General features: G+C 40.5%; 1 protein-coding gene across 2 annotated transcripts in view; it reads left to right on the forward strand.

The window, feature by feature from the left end:
* Window positions 1–1,314: 1,314 nt before the first annotated feature.
* Window positions 1,315–15,771, forward strand: part of lingo1a (leucine rich repeat and Ig domain containing 1a) — a 120,104-nt gene continuing 105,647 nt past the window's right edge. The window contains exon 1 of one of the 2 annotated variants that reach the window (XM_067502523.1): window positions 1,315–1,708. The gene's annotated coding sequence lies outside the window, so the exon portion shown is untranslated. Of the gene's footprint in view, window positions 1,709–2,882; window positions 3,028–15,771 lie in introns of those variants that run through there. The other variant, XM_067502524.1, reaches the window with a different exon arrangement.

Raw genomic sequence — 15,771 nt, forward strand, 5'->3', positions numbered from 1 at the left:
TAACATCTGTGGCTCCACTGAAGCGAGAGAGCTCCTCTGAGCTCTACCCACCAGCCTCCCATCCATCCACCATTAATTCTTAATCCCGTCTGTAAGATGATCGCAGTGGGGTGTCCTGACCGCTTAATGCCACCCATACTCTTAACCTCTGCCTCAAAGTGTGTGCTGATTTAGAGCATGAATCATCAGTGTGGGATTATGTGGAGTGAGTCATGTCAGCCAAGGAATGCCCGCTGTGCTTTTCAAAGGATGTGTTGGTGGAAATATTTTGCAGTGTACATGGTTGGTTGGAGGATACATCGCTGGGAGGGCAAAGGCCCACACAAAAGTACGAGGTAAAATTTAACTTTACCGTAGCTGTTCCAGGATGTACCGAGTCAAAGAAAGTAGAACATGCTATTTCTGACAAGGATACAGTTTTTACTCTGCAAGCCTTGACATGTGGAAAAACAAACCCTAAGTGGATATTTCACATTAGGGAATAGTCACCATTATTTCAGTCGCTGAGAGTTGTATAATGCTGTCTATGGAGTCATTGGATGCATTAAAAAATAGTGCTGCTTATTACCCAAGAGAATTATGGTGGCAGGGCCTGGTAATCCTTCACTGTGGCCAAACGATAGGTCAAAAACACCTTCAACTTATTAGTTTTTCTTCTTTGACACATTTACTGTAAGTATGTAGTGTTACCTGTACCTGCTTGGAAACTAATATTGGTTCCATGTAAAATATCATTTACATTTTTGCTTCCCGATTTTGCTGAGGTTTCCATGTACCTCATGTATCCGATTTTACAATGACAAGCGGGTAGGCGTGTATCTACAATCATCTGATAATGACAGATGCCAAAGTTAGGTGAAATCCTCTCAAGGTGTGTGTCGTTCTTAGCTACTGTATCTGTTCAGTACTTCAGCCCCACCCTCCCGTATTCATATAGCCTGTTTTATCTGTTCAGCTTTGTGCACTAGTAAGGTTCATTAGTCAGTATTCAAATACACAAACAGGTCTGATTGTAACGGCTTCCGTAAGTTCTGCTTCCGTCCCCGCATTTAACTGTTTAACATCACCTGCAGCCTTTTTAGATGGAGATATGGTAAAATAATTGCATTAACTCCCACTCTTTGTGCAGATCATCCTGCAGTTGAGGTTGAGGTTGAGGAAGAAATAAGGAGGGATGGAGATACTCCTGCCCTCCTCCTTTCCCTCCCCTCTCTCAAACTCTCATCACATACTGCGGCTCCTCCCTCCACCTTGCCTTCCTCCAGATCCCCTCCCTTCCGCTATGTCTCTCCTTCTGTCTGTCTCTATCCTTCCTTCCACTGCCCTCAGTCTTTCAGCCTAGCTGAGGCTAACAGAGGATACACCCTCTGTGTGTGAGTGTGTATGTATGTGTGTGGCTTGCTGTGTGAACCCCATGTGTCCGTGTGTATACACGTGTGGCTTCGCAGCTGACGGAAAGGACTCATGCAGTGCTCTGGACCTGGATACCAGCTTTATTTACTTATGCATATTTACCACATTTTCTAACAACATTCCAAGATCCTCCCATTAAAAAGTCTAATTTTCCTCCCTTTGGGGGGGGAGGGGGGGTGGACGGGGGGCAGCATCTCAATGGAATCTTCAATCATTTCCCCAGTATCTTGGATTTAATAAGAAGCCGCTGTGGAATGAAGCAAGCAATTTCTGGATTCCCATCATTACAGCTCTGGTGAGGATATCTCTCTCCTGTCTCGTTCTCACTCTCACTCTTTCTGCATATTCATCTCCCTTTCTTGCACTCTCCCCCCTACCTGATTTACTTCTCATAACGTATTGACAGGTGCATGCAGCACACATTATGGTATGGCGGAGCTGTTAAATGAAGCAGAGCAGGCTATTTAGAACATGGGGAGAGGGAAAAATGATTGCGAGCTGGCTGGGGAGTATAAGGAAAGAGGCAGGGAACAGAAATGTGTGTCGACACCAGCAGTGTTGCTCATGCTGTCAGAAGCTGGAGGGAAAAATGCTCAACTTGGTACGTGCTATTGATCTGCTGGTATTTTCAGCTCCTGTCCCTTAGAGACAAATTTACATGGACTCCCTGACAGTGACGGTATGTGTTTTTGCCATCTGGGAACACTGACAGGGAGCTACTTTAAAAAAAAAAAAAAAAATAGTAAGTAGGTAAACTCTGCTGGGTGGGTGTGCAGAATTTAACGTGCGTACTGTATGTGTATTCACATGTGTGCTGCCTTCTGTTCACAGCATGGGTGAAAAGCACGAGAGTACGGGAAATTTTGCAGAATGTGTGCCTGCCTGATGCTCGTAGGTGTGATGCGACAAGGTGGGACTTAGATTCTTTCCTTGGATGCTCGCCTGCCTACCTACATGTTTTTTTTTAGAGACACCCATGGCTTCAGTGGCGGTGGAGTTTCAGCTTCCCAACCATGTTCTTGTGTCCGATTATTCGAAGGAGCCTTTTAATAACATCTTTGGCTTAATGAGAGAACACTAGACGCTTATTTAGACGGTTGACTTGCACACATGCTTTACTTTGTCTTTTGTTAGTTTGACTGTTTATTATTATACTTGTGCATACATAATGACGATCACATATTGATAAAGAAGCCATGTTTAATTCACTTTTTCACTTTGTCAGTCGGAAGCATGCTGTTGCTATTTTGGTCCCCTCTGCATGCTCCATGAGCTGCTTTCCTTTGATCTTTGCTGCTGTCTTGTTATTAATTCTCTGTTCATCTCTCTCTTGTGTCTGCGAACTCCATGGGGAGAGGAGTAAAGAGAGCTTGTTAGAAGGGAGAGGGTGAGCGGCACTGGGAGACGAGAGAGAAATGGGAAGCTGGTGAAGAGAACAGGAGAGTGATAGCTAGTGGAAGGTGAAAGAGGGGGAGATTTCAGGAGACATAATATAGTAATAAAAGAGTGACAGGAAGCCAGAGACCAGAGGAAAGAGGCCGAGTGTGCTAACAAGCCGCACAAAGGGCTTTCAGGCGGGTAGACCTCTTCTGAGACTCAGGCTTTTGGCGTGAGGTCAGTTTACACACACACACACACACACACACACACACACACACACACACACACACACACACACACACACACACACACACACACACACACACACACACCCATGCACTCCAAAGGAAAATTTGATAGATAGGCAGGGCTTGCATCTCACGCATGCCTGGCTGCATTTCCTGCAAGGGACATCAATATTTATCACATTTCCCATTTCAGAGAAGAAACCATGATAACACGGGGGATGGAAAATAATAAAAGATAAATCAAATTACCCCACCTTGGGCAGACCTTCTGCTTCTGTTTCATTTATAATTTCTTTCCAGCACTTTAAAAACCTTGCTGATACTGTTGCATATTAAATCACTTTTAGCCACAGTGGTTCATGTTTTCACTTATTCATGTCTTTTAGAGCTCTAGTCATATTGGCAATAGTAATTACAAAGTCAGTGTGAATCATCCTGTATAAGCAGGCAGACTATTGAATGGTTTTATCTCATTAGTGTATCACGTTTAATCACAGTTTTAATTTTTTATCAGTGTTAACAGCCATACTCAGAAGTCCTGATGCAGTATCAGCATGGATTTGAGTTTTCAAATAAACAACGCGGATCTGACTTCACTTAGCGAGGCTTTCATGAGGGTTTTAGTGTGGATAAAAGATTGAATCGGGAGGGTTTTACCGGATGCATCACTATTAAATTGAGCTGATTCATCATATTTTAAAGCAGAGGTATTCTGCTAATTGATTAGTTTATCGGACAGTTAAGTGGCGTCTCTTTCTTTCTCTCTGTCTCCTTCACCCAAACACACATGCACACAGACGGGATGTGGATTAGTGTGGCCAGCAGGAGTCATTTTTGCCCCACTGGGCTGCTGTAAAGGCTTGTCATGCAGTGGATGACTTGCATCCAAGAGTGACTCACAGTGCCCATGAATGCACCTCCACCCACAGCCAGGAAGCACTGATACTACCCATCACCAAATGAGAAGTTAACAACTAATTTTGCCTCAACTTTCAAGGCAATTATTCTCAAGGCTGTTATAGCAAATAATGGTTATTACCGATGTGGCTTCATGATTTACCGTGATGCATGAAATGAAGTTGGCGCATTGGTTACAGCAATTCCCAGCTAATGGTGTCCACAGTGGTGGACTAGCATTATAAAGTTATGCGGACGTGAGTTTCTTATCCTAATGTGCTCTCTGCTTCACAATTTAAAGTAATGTCATTTTCTGTTTTAGTACTACCAAGTAAAACACTTTATGACTACGATTTCATCCCTAAATGTAACACTCACGGTTAAATTAAACAAGCTGTAATACGACTCTGCACAATGGCAATCTGTGATCAGAAACTGAAAAATCTTTTGCTGAACCATTAGGCAGTCTGACAACTTGCCCATATGGAATCCAAAATCCAGATAAATGCTACATTTTGTACAACTTGGCCTTAAAAGCTTGTCAGTGGGGGTGGGGGTGGGGGGGGTCTTTGGGGTTAAAGGTAGTATTTTTTGCATTGTGTCTTTGTTCAGCTGTACAGTAACATGTATTATAATTATCTCAAATTTCACTGTTGTAGTTTGTTAGTTATTATTTTAAAAAAACAGTAGAAGTAGTAGTAAAAATCTTAAAATGTATAGTTTTATTAAAAGCATACTGTAATGTTAACGGTTTGGGGTTTCAGTGTTAGTGCACCAGTTTTATCTCTCGTATCACAGTAGCATAAATGAGGCATGTGTGACTAATGATGTAGAACCAAGCACTGAGCCCTGAGGATTTCCTTCAGCAGGATGCAGTCAGATGAGTCTTGTCTGTGTGGTTGAGAGAATAAATGAAAAATCTAAAGAGGTTTAATCAAAATGCTAAAAAGTAAATTGTGTTAGTCAGCAAAACAAATGGTTGGTTATTTAAATCAAACTTTAATACTCTGTTATTGCAGATGGAATCATGTTTTTCTTCCAACATGATTTATGTTAAAATAACGATACTTTTTGTGTTAATATGATTCACTTCTCCAAATTACCCACTCGCAGCATGTTTAAGAAAACGAGGATCCATCTACAGTGTACTGTGTAATACTTTCCTTCAGACAATTAGTGCATCCCGAAACTGACACTCAACTTTTTCCAAATTTTATTATGTTACAGCTTTATTTTAAAAGGAATTAAACTCATCATTTTCCTCAATACTTAAAAAACCGTACCGCATGGTGACAATGTGAAAGAAGTTGTTTTAAATCTTTGCAACTTCAGTAAAAAACAAAAACCAAAACAAATCACATGTACTTAAGTATCCGCCGCCAAGTCTTGAGTATGAGTATGATGCTCAAAGCTTGGCACAGTTTCTCCCATTCTTCTCTGCAGTACCTCTCAAGCTCCATCAGGTGGGATGGGGAGCGTCGGGGCACAGCCATTTCCACATCTCTCCAGAGATGTTCAGTTGGGCTCAGGCTCTGCCACAGCATGATGCTGCCGCCAGTAAAGCATGGCTTTACTGTCGAGATGGCATTGGCCAGGTGGTGAGTGGTGCCTGGTTTCCTGCAGACATGACACTTGGCATTCAGGCCAAAGACTTCAGTCTTTGTTTCATCAGACCAAAGAATTTTGTTTTACATGGTCTGAGAGTCCGTCAGGTGGGCTGTCAGTAAACTGAGGAGTGGTTTCCATCTGGACACCATACAGGCCTAATTGGTGGAGTGCTGCAGAGATGGGTGTTCTTCTGGATGGTTCTCCTCCCCCCACAGAGAAACACTGGAGCTCTTTCAGAGTGACCATCGGCTTCTTGGTCATCTCCCTAACGAAGGTCCTTCCTCTCGATCGCTCCGTTTGGACAGTCGGCCCACTTTAGGAATCTTGTTATTTCATAAGTTCTTCTATTTACAAAGGCTGGAGGCCCCTGTGCTCAAGGGGACCTTCAGTGTCGCAGAATTTTTTCTGTACCATTCCCCAGATCTGTGCCTCGATACAATCCTGCCTCTGAGATCTACAGACAACTCCTGGGATTTCATGGCTCGGATTGTGCTCTGACATACACCGTTACCTGTGGGACCTTATATAGACAGGAGCATGCTTTTCCAAATCGTGTCCAATCCACTGAATTTCCCACAGGTGGACTCCAATCAGGTTGTAGAAACATCTCAAGGATGATCAGTGGAAACAGGATGTGCCAGAGCTCAATCTTCAGTGTCATGGCAAAGGCTATTAATACTAATGTCATGTGATTTTATTTTATTTTTTAAATAAAATAAAAAAGATTTCAAACAAACTTCTTTTAGGTTGTCATTATGGGGTATTGTTTGTAGAATTTTAATAATTTGATCCATTTTGAAATAAGGCTGTAACATACCAAAATGTGAAACAAGTTACACGTGAACACTTTCTGGATGCAGTGTCCAACATAAGCAGCCTTAAAAAGCACATAAATTAGATTTTATGGGACACTAAAAAAAGATGGGTCAGTTGTTCACTTATTAAATCTGCCACAAACTTTAATGTCTTTTCTTTTGTAGAAACAGCATGGCACTCCACAGTCATAGGTTCACACACAATCACTTTAGGGATTTGTCAAATACAAATGTAATCTGCAGCAGCTGGGAGTTTAGGAGCAACTGCTGAGTAATGTCCTTAAGGATGAGAGAGCAATATTTGTTCCCTTTGCCTACTTTTTTTTTCCAACCGGCTGAGTGAATCTAAATGGTACAAACTGGAAATTGTGTAAATAATTCAGGGCTGGCTTTTATCATCTGTATTTGGATGCAATAGACTAACATAGACTCCTCTGTTCCAGTCTCCAAAAGGTTTTCACCCCTCTTTGGCCTTTTGTGGATTCTGTTGTTGTACAATGCAAAAAAATACAAACCGATGCCTCATCTCTTGCTCTAGTTTTTATTAAAGATGCATTGCCTCTAAAGAAAATGTATTTTAGGTGCAAATCAACTGTTAATTGTTTTGGTGTTCTTCAAACTGCGTACAGGGTTTTGAATCTGCATTCATTTTTTGAAATCTGCTTAATTATATAAGTAAGTCTCTGTTTGGAACAGCTTTACTTTACACTCCCCTACGCTCTGCACAGGCACTTCACGTAGTATAAGGCGCGGTAAGAACATGCAAGCTCTGCACAGGAGCTGGCTAAATGTTTGGTTTAATGTACAGACAGCTATTGTTTTATTGTATTCATAGGAACTGAAGATTAAACTCACTATGGTTAACACACATGCAGTCGCCGAGGGTGAGCATGTTTTGCATTTGTACTAGTTTGCTGTTTCTCACTAAACTACTTTTATTGGCTTTTTTATTTTCTGATTTGTTCCAATATTTGTTATTTGTGGAGCCTTCGTTTTTAGATGTGCAATGTAATCAGCAATTGGCTTTAAACGATAATTACATAAGATAATTACGCAAGCAAACAAATGCAATGCAATTTTGCTATTTTACAAATTAGGAATGTGGAAAACACTGTGGAAAAGCCTTCTATATTTCCAAATTTAGCTTTAAATAATTAAGCTTGTCCTTAATGAAGCCTAGCATGCTTAAAGAAATTACCAGGGCACAACAGAGCGCTGCTTTTATTGATGATAATGTGGAGAGTGTTTCTTGAACAGGCACTTTGATGAGACATCAGAATAAGCAACAGAAACCCATGATGTGAATGCAGGTGAATAATAAGTGTCTATACTTCCTGGACTGTACACCTAAAAAATGAAAGCACACGAGCCAGCACTGTTTTTGTTCATTAGAACCATGCTGGGGAAAGGAAGCATTGGCTGTCGTTCCCTTCTAGTTCCACCACAGAACTGAGTTTTAGACCCTAAACCGCGGCTGAATGTAACAGAATTTTAAAGGGAGGGATGCACACATTGAGACATACCTGAAGAGAATTTCTGAATTTAACACAACTCTGAACAAAACAAAACAATCTGTTTTGTCCAACCCTTTAATTTTGGTAAAATAGTTTTTGCCAATCTACCCATTAAACGAACAACTTCCAGGTTCATCTTCAACCAATTCTCTTTGATTGCTGGCACACAAAGCGTGTCACCTACTGAAACTGAGGAGGAGGAGGAGGTGGGATTGCAGAACTCCCAAATATCAGACTAGCTTTTTTGAAGGTTATGTGGAGAGATTGTGTGAGGTTTGTAGTTGCTATTCTATTTCAAGATAACCTGAAGTCAATTGTTAAAGTATAGTGGAAAACAAAACAAATATAGCTTTGCGGTGGATTAGGATGATGGGGGTGGGGGTGGGGGTGGGGGTGGGGGGGGGGGGGGGGGGCTGCTCTGCTGAACTCTAATTTCTACTGTGTATTAAAGTTATTTAAATTTTTGAATCTCCCGCCTGGAGAAACTGCTCCAAGTGTGGCGTCAGACTTGGCTGTGAAATCGGATATGCAAAGAATAAGCCCCCCCGATTGCTCAGAGCTACGCTGACAGCATACAGAGCATTACGGAGCATCCAGAACTTGTAGACTGTAGACAGAGTGTGCATTGCAGCTGGGTGAGGAGCAAGGCAGGGTGTTGTAAGTATAACACTTTCACTTATGTAACTACCTGATGAAGTTGAAACAAGCGTAGCTGTGTATACTTTATTTTTTTTATAGTTACCCATCTGAAAACCTACAAAAGTATGTCTGTGCTACAATTAAGCCTCCAGCTACGTTTAGAAAACTTATTTGTTACAAAACTGTTCTCCACTGAAACCTCAGTTGGGCAACAGAGGTTTCTTCCCCTTCACATTAAAGATCAAAATAAGCTTTTAAAAATATATTCGACTACTGTGATGCCTCCATTTTCATTTCAAACAGCCGCTTTTAAGTTACGCCGCTGCAGTAGCACAACATAGCATGCATGAACATCATGTTCCCGTTGGCCCCACCTCCAGCCAATCTGGGCTGTCTGGAAAACAGACAAATTAGTCAAAAAGATCATAATACCAGCCATTGGACTGAAGTGTTATTTGATAATTCTGATAAATCTTTATTCCTTTGAGTGAATAAAAACAAGACTGCAAACAACAACAATTTCATGAATTCTATACCATATTTGTTTTGTTTTCCACTATACAACTATAAAAGGGGCGACTGGGGCTATATAAGTGCAGACCATTTACCATTTACCGTCACCATACTTAACTCCACTCACTCATTCAGGTCTACAATCCTTCCCTTCCACTGCGGCCTGCCAACGAACGACGTCTGGTGGTCCCAGCACCGCACAGAAGACACCAAACTTTTTAGCGCAATGATCCCACGATGGTGGAACGAGCTACCAAGCTCTGCACGCTCAGCAGACTCTCTCCCAATATTCAAAAAACTGCTGAAAACAGAACTCTTCCACATCTTCCTATGCACTTAAATCTATTTAAAAAAAAAAAAAAAAACTTCCTTTCTGCTCTTTCTCACTGCACTTGCATCTCGTGAACTATGAACAATTTTCTGATAGGACTTGATGTTTTCTCCTTGACTTAGATTTTTGCTGCCTTGTACCTCACTTGTAAGTCGCTTTGGATAAAAGCGTCTGCTAAATGACTAAATGTAAATATGTAATGTCCTGTTCAGGTAAACTTTCTGCTCAGTTGCAAATATTGCTCCGAGTAAACTTTGCACAGTCGCTGACTTCACTCTGTTTATTTTTATTCAATTTCAAATAGTGTCTGCCACGATTCTTGGCTTAGCAATTAATTTACATTAGTCAAAATCTGAATAATAAAGTGTCAAAGGCAGTTCCTCAGATCTGTTTTTACACGATCAGCTCAGTGATGTGCATGTGAGCGCTGAGCTATTTTACAGCTGTTAGGACGTACTTCTAACAATCCAACATGTGGTTTAGGATGTTTTTCACCGTCTCCACGGGTTATCTATTTTGGACCATATTGGGCCTTGTGCAAAGAAAATTGAGACCATCTGTATGCAACATTCATATGCATACAGCATTTGAAAATGTTAAATGTCAGTGACTCAGCATGGTGATGATTTACAAATGGTCTTTATTAAAATGCTGCATTCTTGATCTGTGCAACCAAAGTGCCTCTGCCTCTTGGCAAGCACTTTTGCTTGTTTGCTGCTTTCAATGTTGCATTCTTGGCTTGGTATCGCTTTTTAATCTTGAAATTGCTTTTGCCCCCTCCACCCATGCAGACACACGCTCACAGTTGGAGGTAAACAAAAACTAATGTTATATTTAGTTGAGACCTCTCCCTCGGTCCTCCGATGCCCTGGAACACACACTCCTTTCAAAAGCTGTTCTATGATGAATAGTTCAAAAACATTAACACTCACAGCTTGCTTTCAAAAAAAGATATAATTAAATATGAAAATAGTGTTCATTTGTTTTAGAATAATTTCAAGCTCAAAAGAGTTTATTACGTAAGCACAGCTGGGTGAGAGGTGCCTCTTCCATCAACATCGTTTCTGGATCATTTCCCAGTACTGAAGTCTCCACTATGATCAGCATCAGTTGAGAGTGAAAACACAGGCTAAAGCAAGCTGCCAATATTTCTAATTATCATGGATGATGCACCCAGAGCTTTATTTTTGGATCAGCGCAGCAGGAGAATGCGGGGTTGGGGTGTGGGGGTTCACTTGCATCTGGGACATATTAAGTCAATACATCTTTTTCATTCTTTCATCAGCTAATGATACATATCATGGCCAGAGTTTCAGGTAATAAAAGCTGGAGGTGAATTGTAGGTATACAATGACAATGAGCATCTCTTATTTACTTCTCTGTCCAATAAGGGCTGGATGAATCCAGTGTTAATTAGATGTTTTTTTTTTTTTTTTAATTACACAGACTGCAATTGCTTTATGTAACAGGGTGAAAGTGTGTTTTCATTTTCATGGTCAAATGAGCATGTGCATTGGATTGTTAATTTAAAATTGATCATATAAATCCATTATAAACAGGTGACAAATTAAAGGAAAAACCACGAATGTCCGACCACTATAATGAAGAGAGCTGCTGGCTCCGTTGTGTCTGTCACCTCTATGTTACTTTTTCATTTTGATGGGAATGGCCCGATCCTAAATGTGCAAGAGATCACCGAATGGTTGATGAGTATAAAACAACTCCTCTAACTTTAATGTACACAGATGCCGTTCGTATTCACCCTCTCACACGAATGAATGAACAGTTGGTTAAAACGTTGACCTTTTGACATCATACTACAAAATGGTGGGTGCTGTTCTTTCCAATGAAGGCAAAATGGCAGCAGTTTGACATGAATCTTTTGCTCTAAACACCCATAAATGTGACATATAACATGTGAACACACTGTGGTTTGGTTTGGTTTTGGCACAAAAATATGGTAAGTGCCGAGGAACACATTAACATGTAGGCTGGGACTGGGAGTCGGTAACTACTGACCTTGTGGTCCACAAATATCAGGGGTGGGTTAGTTAAGGGTTAGGCATTAAATAAACATGTTGGGGTTTGTGAAAAAGTACTTCTTCAAGGTCACGTCATGTGACACACGATGTGAAGTGCTGGCGGCACATGGTGAACCAACACTTTACTTGGTTGGTTCATTTGCTTTCTCACCCATCTGTATTTTCTGATACTATAAAAATCCCCAGGGGGACTCTGACTTTAAAAGTGACACTTACAGTAGCAAAGAAGTGGCAGATCTTGATGTCTGGCTGATCTGTATGTTACTGAATACCCTGGGGGGGGGAAAGGAAATGACCCGACCACCTCTATAGAAACACATTTAATTTCTAAAAGAGCTGAAGTTGATGTTCAGCAAAAGATGCAAATCAGGAAGAGGATTTAACGTCCAATGTCTATGTGCATTTTAACAGGGTTCAGGCAGGGTTTCCATGGTAGAAAAAGCGTTCTAGTTTTTTTTTTTTTTTTCCCTCCTCCTTATCAGGTTTTCTGTCATCATTAGTATTGTGGTCAGAGCACTGTCCTCTCATCTTGGGCAATTTTCCAATCTAAAATATGTATGTTGAGCCTTTTTTTTTTTACATTGCAGTATTTTAGGCTGCGCAGTTTGAAATAAGCGAAAATCTGACATAAATGCTAATTAGCACATTCTAAGTGTCAGTGAAAGAGAATAGGGGGCATTGGGCCTGTGCCTTTCAGTTGGTGCATTTGCTGAATCCTGATTATCGAGATAAATGTGTCATCCTTATTATTCATGTGATTATGTTGGAACAGGTCAGTGGACACTGTAGATCTGCAAAACATGTTCCAGAACAGGATTCAAAATCTATTGCACACTACAGTGCATCCAGAACGTGCATTTATGTTACAACCTTATTCCAAAATGGATCACATTCATTATTTAATATATAAATTCCACAAACACTGCCCCATAATGACAATGTGAAAGAAGTTTGTTTGAAATCTTTGCACATGTATTAAAAATAAAAAATATGTACATAGTTTTCATATCTGTTGCCATGACAGTGAAAATTGAGCTCTTGGTGCTTGCTGCTTCCACTGATCATCCTTGAGATGTTTCTACCACCTGTGGGAAATTCAGTGGATTGGACATGATTTGGAAACGCATACATCTGTCTGTATAAGGTCCTGTGAGGTAACTGATTTTTTTTGTTTTCTATTTAAAAGAAAATTGCAAAGATTTCAAACTAACTTCTTTCACATCGTCATTATGGGGTATTGTTTGTAGAAACAATATTGAATTTGATTCATTTGGGAATAAGGCTGTAACATAACAATGTGGAAAAAGTTAGAATACTTTGCAAATACTTATTGGATGCACTATACCGCTGTATTCTGTGTGTTTTTAGTTGCCCCTACTTTCTCAACATTGAGACCCCAGGTGATATGCACACAGTGTTCTTGAAGATTTGGTTGTCTTGTGTTTTTCTATAGATTAATGGGCAGATAACTTTGAAAAGAACCCTTTAGATCCCTTTAGAACCCTTAACCTGAATGAGTTGACCTTACTAGGAAACAGTAACCTGTTGCCTTAAAATCTTTGAAAGGAATGCGAAACTAAATAAGTCAATTTTTGGCCCGTGATAGCCTGGCAACATGTCCAGGGTGTGTCCCACCTCTCGCCCAATGACAGCTGGAAAAGGCTCCGTGACCCTGAACAGGATCACCAGTTAGAATGGATGGAAGTAATGTACATACAAAGGGTGGTGTGGAGTATGTCCAAAACTCATAATTAACAACAAACAGCATGCGTTGCTGTTTAATAACCATCGAATAAGGAGGCCTCCAATTAGTAGCAATCATCTGCTTCACTGCCATAATTTGCTTTTTTTTTTAAATTTTATCAGTCTTTTTTATGTTCAGATACCAAAATGGTTTTAGAAGAGTATCACTCATCTTATTGGCTCTACCTGCCAATGACCCACCTACACAGGTGTTTTCAGTCGCTGTGCCTGAATAGATCTCTCTCCAGGTACGTGTGTGTGAGTGTGTGTGTGTGTGTGCGTGCGTGCTTGTATCCGGGTGGTTTCACACTTAGCAGTTACCTTTCTGTGCTTTTAAGCACTTAACTTAACTTGTATGATCTTCATGCCTCACTGATGTTGTACTTGTATACATCACATTGGCAACTAGAAATTAATGTATGATAACAGACATCATGTGATAAAAAGCAAGAGATGTTTTCTGATGGAGTCTAGACTAGTCTGTAACAACTTTTCCTTTGATTAGATTTCATAACTTTCTTTCTCAGTCTGTAGTTGGTATTTACCATCCTCAAATGAGGCTGCGTGTATGCAGTTTGTAGTTGGTGAGCGGCAAGTAAAAGTAGGTTATTTCATAAACGGCCTTGTTTACTTGCAATAAATACATGTGTTCTAAATGCATGTGTGTATGCACGTCGGCTTCTATCATTGATTTTAATAAATAATAAAGGCAATCACTACTTTTTACAATTAAGAAATGCACAAGTCTGAAATTCTTAGTATACTCTGTATGTGTCTGCATACATTGGAAGCACGTGTGATAATGCAGCACGACACATGTTGGTAGTATGTTTTTGTGAGTATCGGCACCACCTGCGGGGGAAGTGATCTGCATACCATTACATTGACGGTGCATTGCTACTCGTCACCAGCTCCAGGAGCGAGTAAGCGCTGTCAGAAGCTAAGAGAGAAGATTGTGATGGAAGAGGTTCTGGCAGGAGAAGGCTCCCTGTAGCCGCAGCCTTCAGCTGTAATGACCCTAAGGGGGCCAGGTTTAGGTGAGCTTTCCACACTTAAGCCAAATTGGAAAAGACCCTCAGAGCAGAGAGCTATGTGACCTGGCAGTGATCTGTCTATGAAAGGGTTTGGGGAAGTATTATATGCTGAGCTTCTTGTCATTTAGGATAATATTATGGATCTTATAGGAACAACAACAAAATGAATAAATAATCATGCGCTTTAAAAGCAAAAGGCAATAACTCAGTAGACCGTGTTGATAATTGTGATGATGTGCTGTTCACTATTAAGTACATACTACATTTCAAAGTTACACTGGCGCATTTAGGGGCTTAATTGTCCCAGGGGGCTACCTACTGTAAATGAAAAAATGCATTCACCCACAGTACGTTAGTGGGCTTTGGATAAAAACAAAATAAGATGCATTATGCTTTGATTAAAGCTGTGGTCAAACCCAAGTGAGGCATTGCTGAAATAATTATCCACTAATGGTGATTTATGTTTAATGTGATTGAGGCTACAGTGTAATTGAACGGATGGGTGTGTTTATTCCCAATGTGAATATTCAAATTGTTCAACACATTATGATGACACCTATGGGTATATACAAAATATTTAAATACATAAAAAGAATGCAAACCCCACCTTGAATTGATTTCATTAAATAATCCCATGGGGTTGCAAAATTGAAGTGAAAGAATGGCCACAGAATATTGTATTCTGGAAGGAAACCTGCTCAGCTCTCCAAACCATAGCCGACATTTAATTTGCAACCAAAATGAGGTGAACTTTGTGTGGAGCAGGTCATTTTACCGCTGTAATCGAAGTGCCCCCTCTTTGTTTTTAATCTGACTTGCACTGTATGGGAGGACATGGCCACAGATTGGTGTGTGTGTGTGTGTGTCAGAGCATAATTCTAACCTCATATGATTTCAACACTGTCATAAAATATGCATAACACTCCATTTTTTTAGTCACTTTTCTCCAAATTGTCTCAGTGTGTGTCAGTGAATACTTCAAATAAGGTATCAGTGGGACTGCAAGCTTTTAACGACCACATGAAGCCTCATTCACACAGAGTAGTACTTTTGCAATTCGTACTGTACCTCCAGTTCAAACTGAATGTTGTGGTGAGAGATAATGTGTGGAGAACTTGTTACGACAGGAGTAGAAAGTGGATGAAACCCTCAAGGTGTAGTTAGAAGAAGAGGAAGAGAGAAAGAAGTCACATTTTGTCCCTTGATGTAGCAGCTCGTGTCACTTGAAAATGGTGAAGCAGCAGAATTTATATGATTGGGACCTTAGTGTGATTGGTGAGGAAATACATGAAGCGTGGAAAAATGTTTCAGCATGGATAATGGATCTCCACCCTTCAGCAATGGTAGTCATTCTAGTTCCCTGAGAACTGCTGTCCTGTTTCTTTTCCAGCTATTCCTGGCCTATCCACTGCTGATTGACTGAACACATCTGATGTAGTTAGTCAGAACCTGGAGGATCCCAATGCACTGTTGTCATAAAAGCAAACTAGCAAGCAAACGTTTTTGTCCTTTTAATATTTAGTAAATACAACACCAAAACAAGTGCGTCTTCTCACTCTTGGTACTGTCCAAACTTACCATTGCACATGTGCAC

Source organism: Channa argus, chromosome 4 (assembly GCF_033026475.1).
Source record: "Channa argus isolate prfri chromosome 4, Channa argus male v1.0, whole genome shotgun sequence".
In the NCBI taxonomy this organism is placed as follows: domain Eukaryota; kingdom Metazoa; phylum Chordata; class Actinopteri; order Anabantiformes; family Channidae; genus Channa; species Channa argus.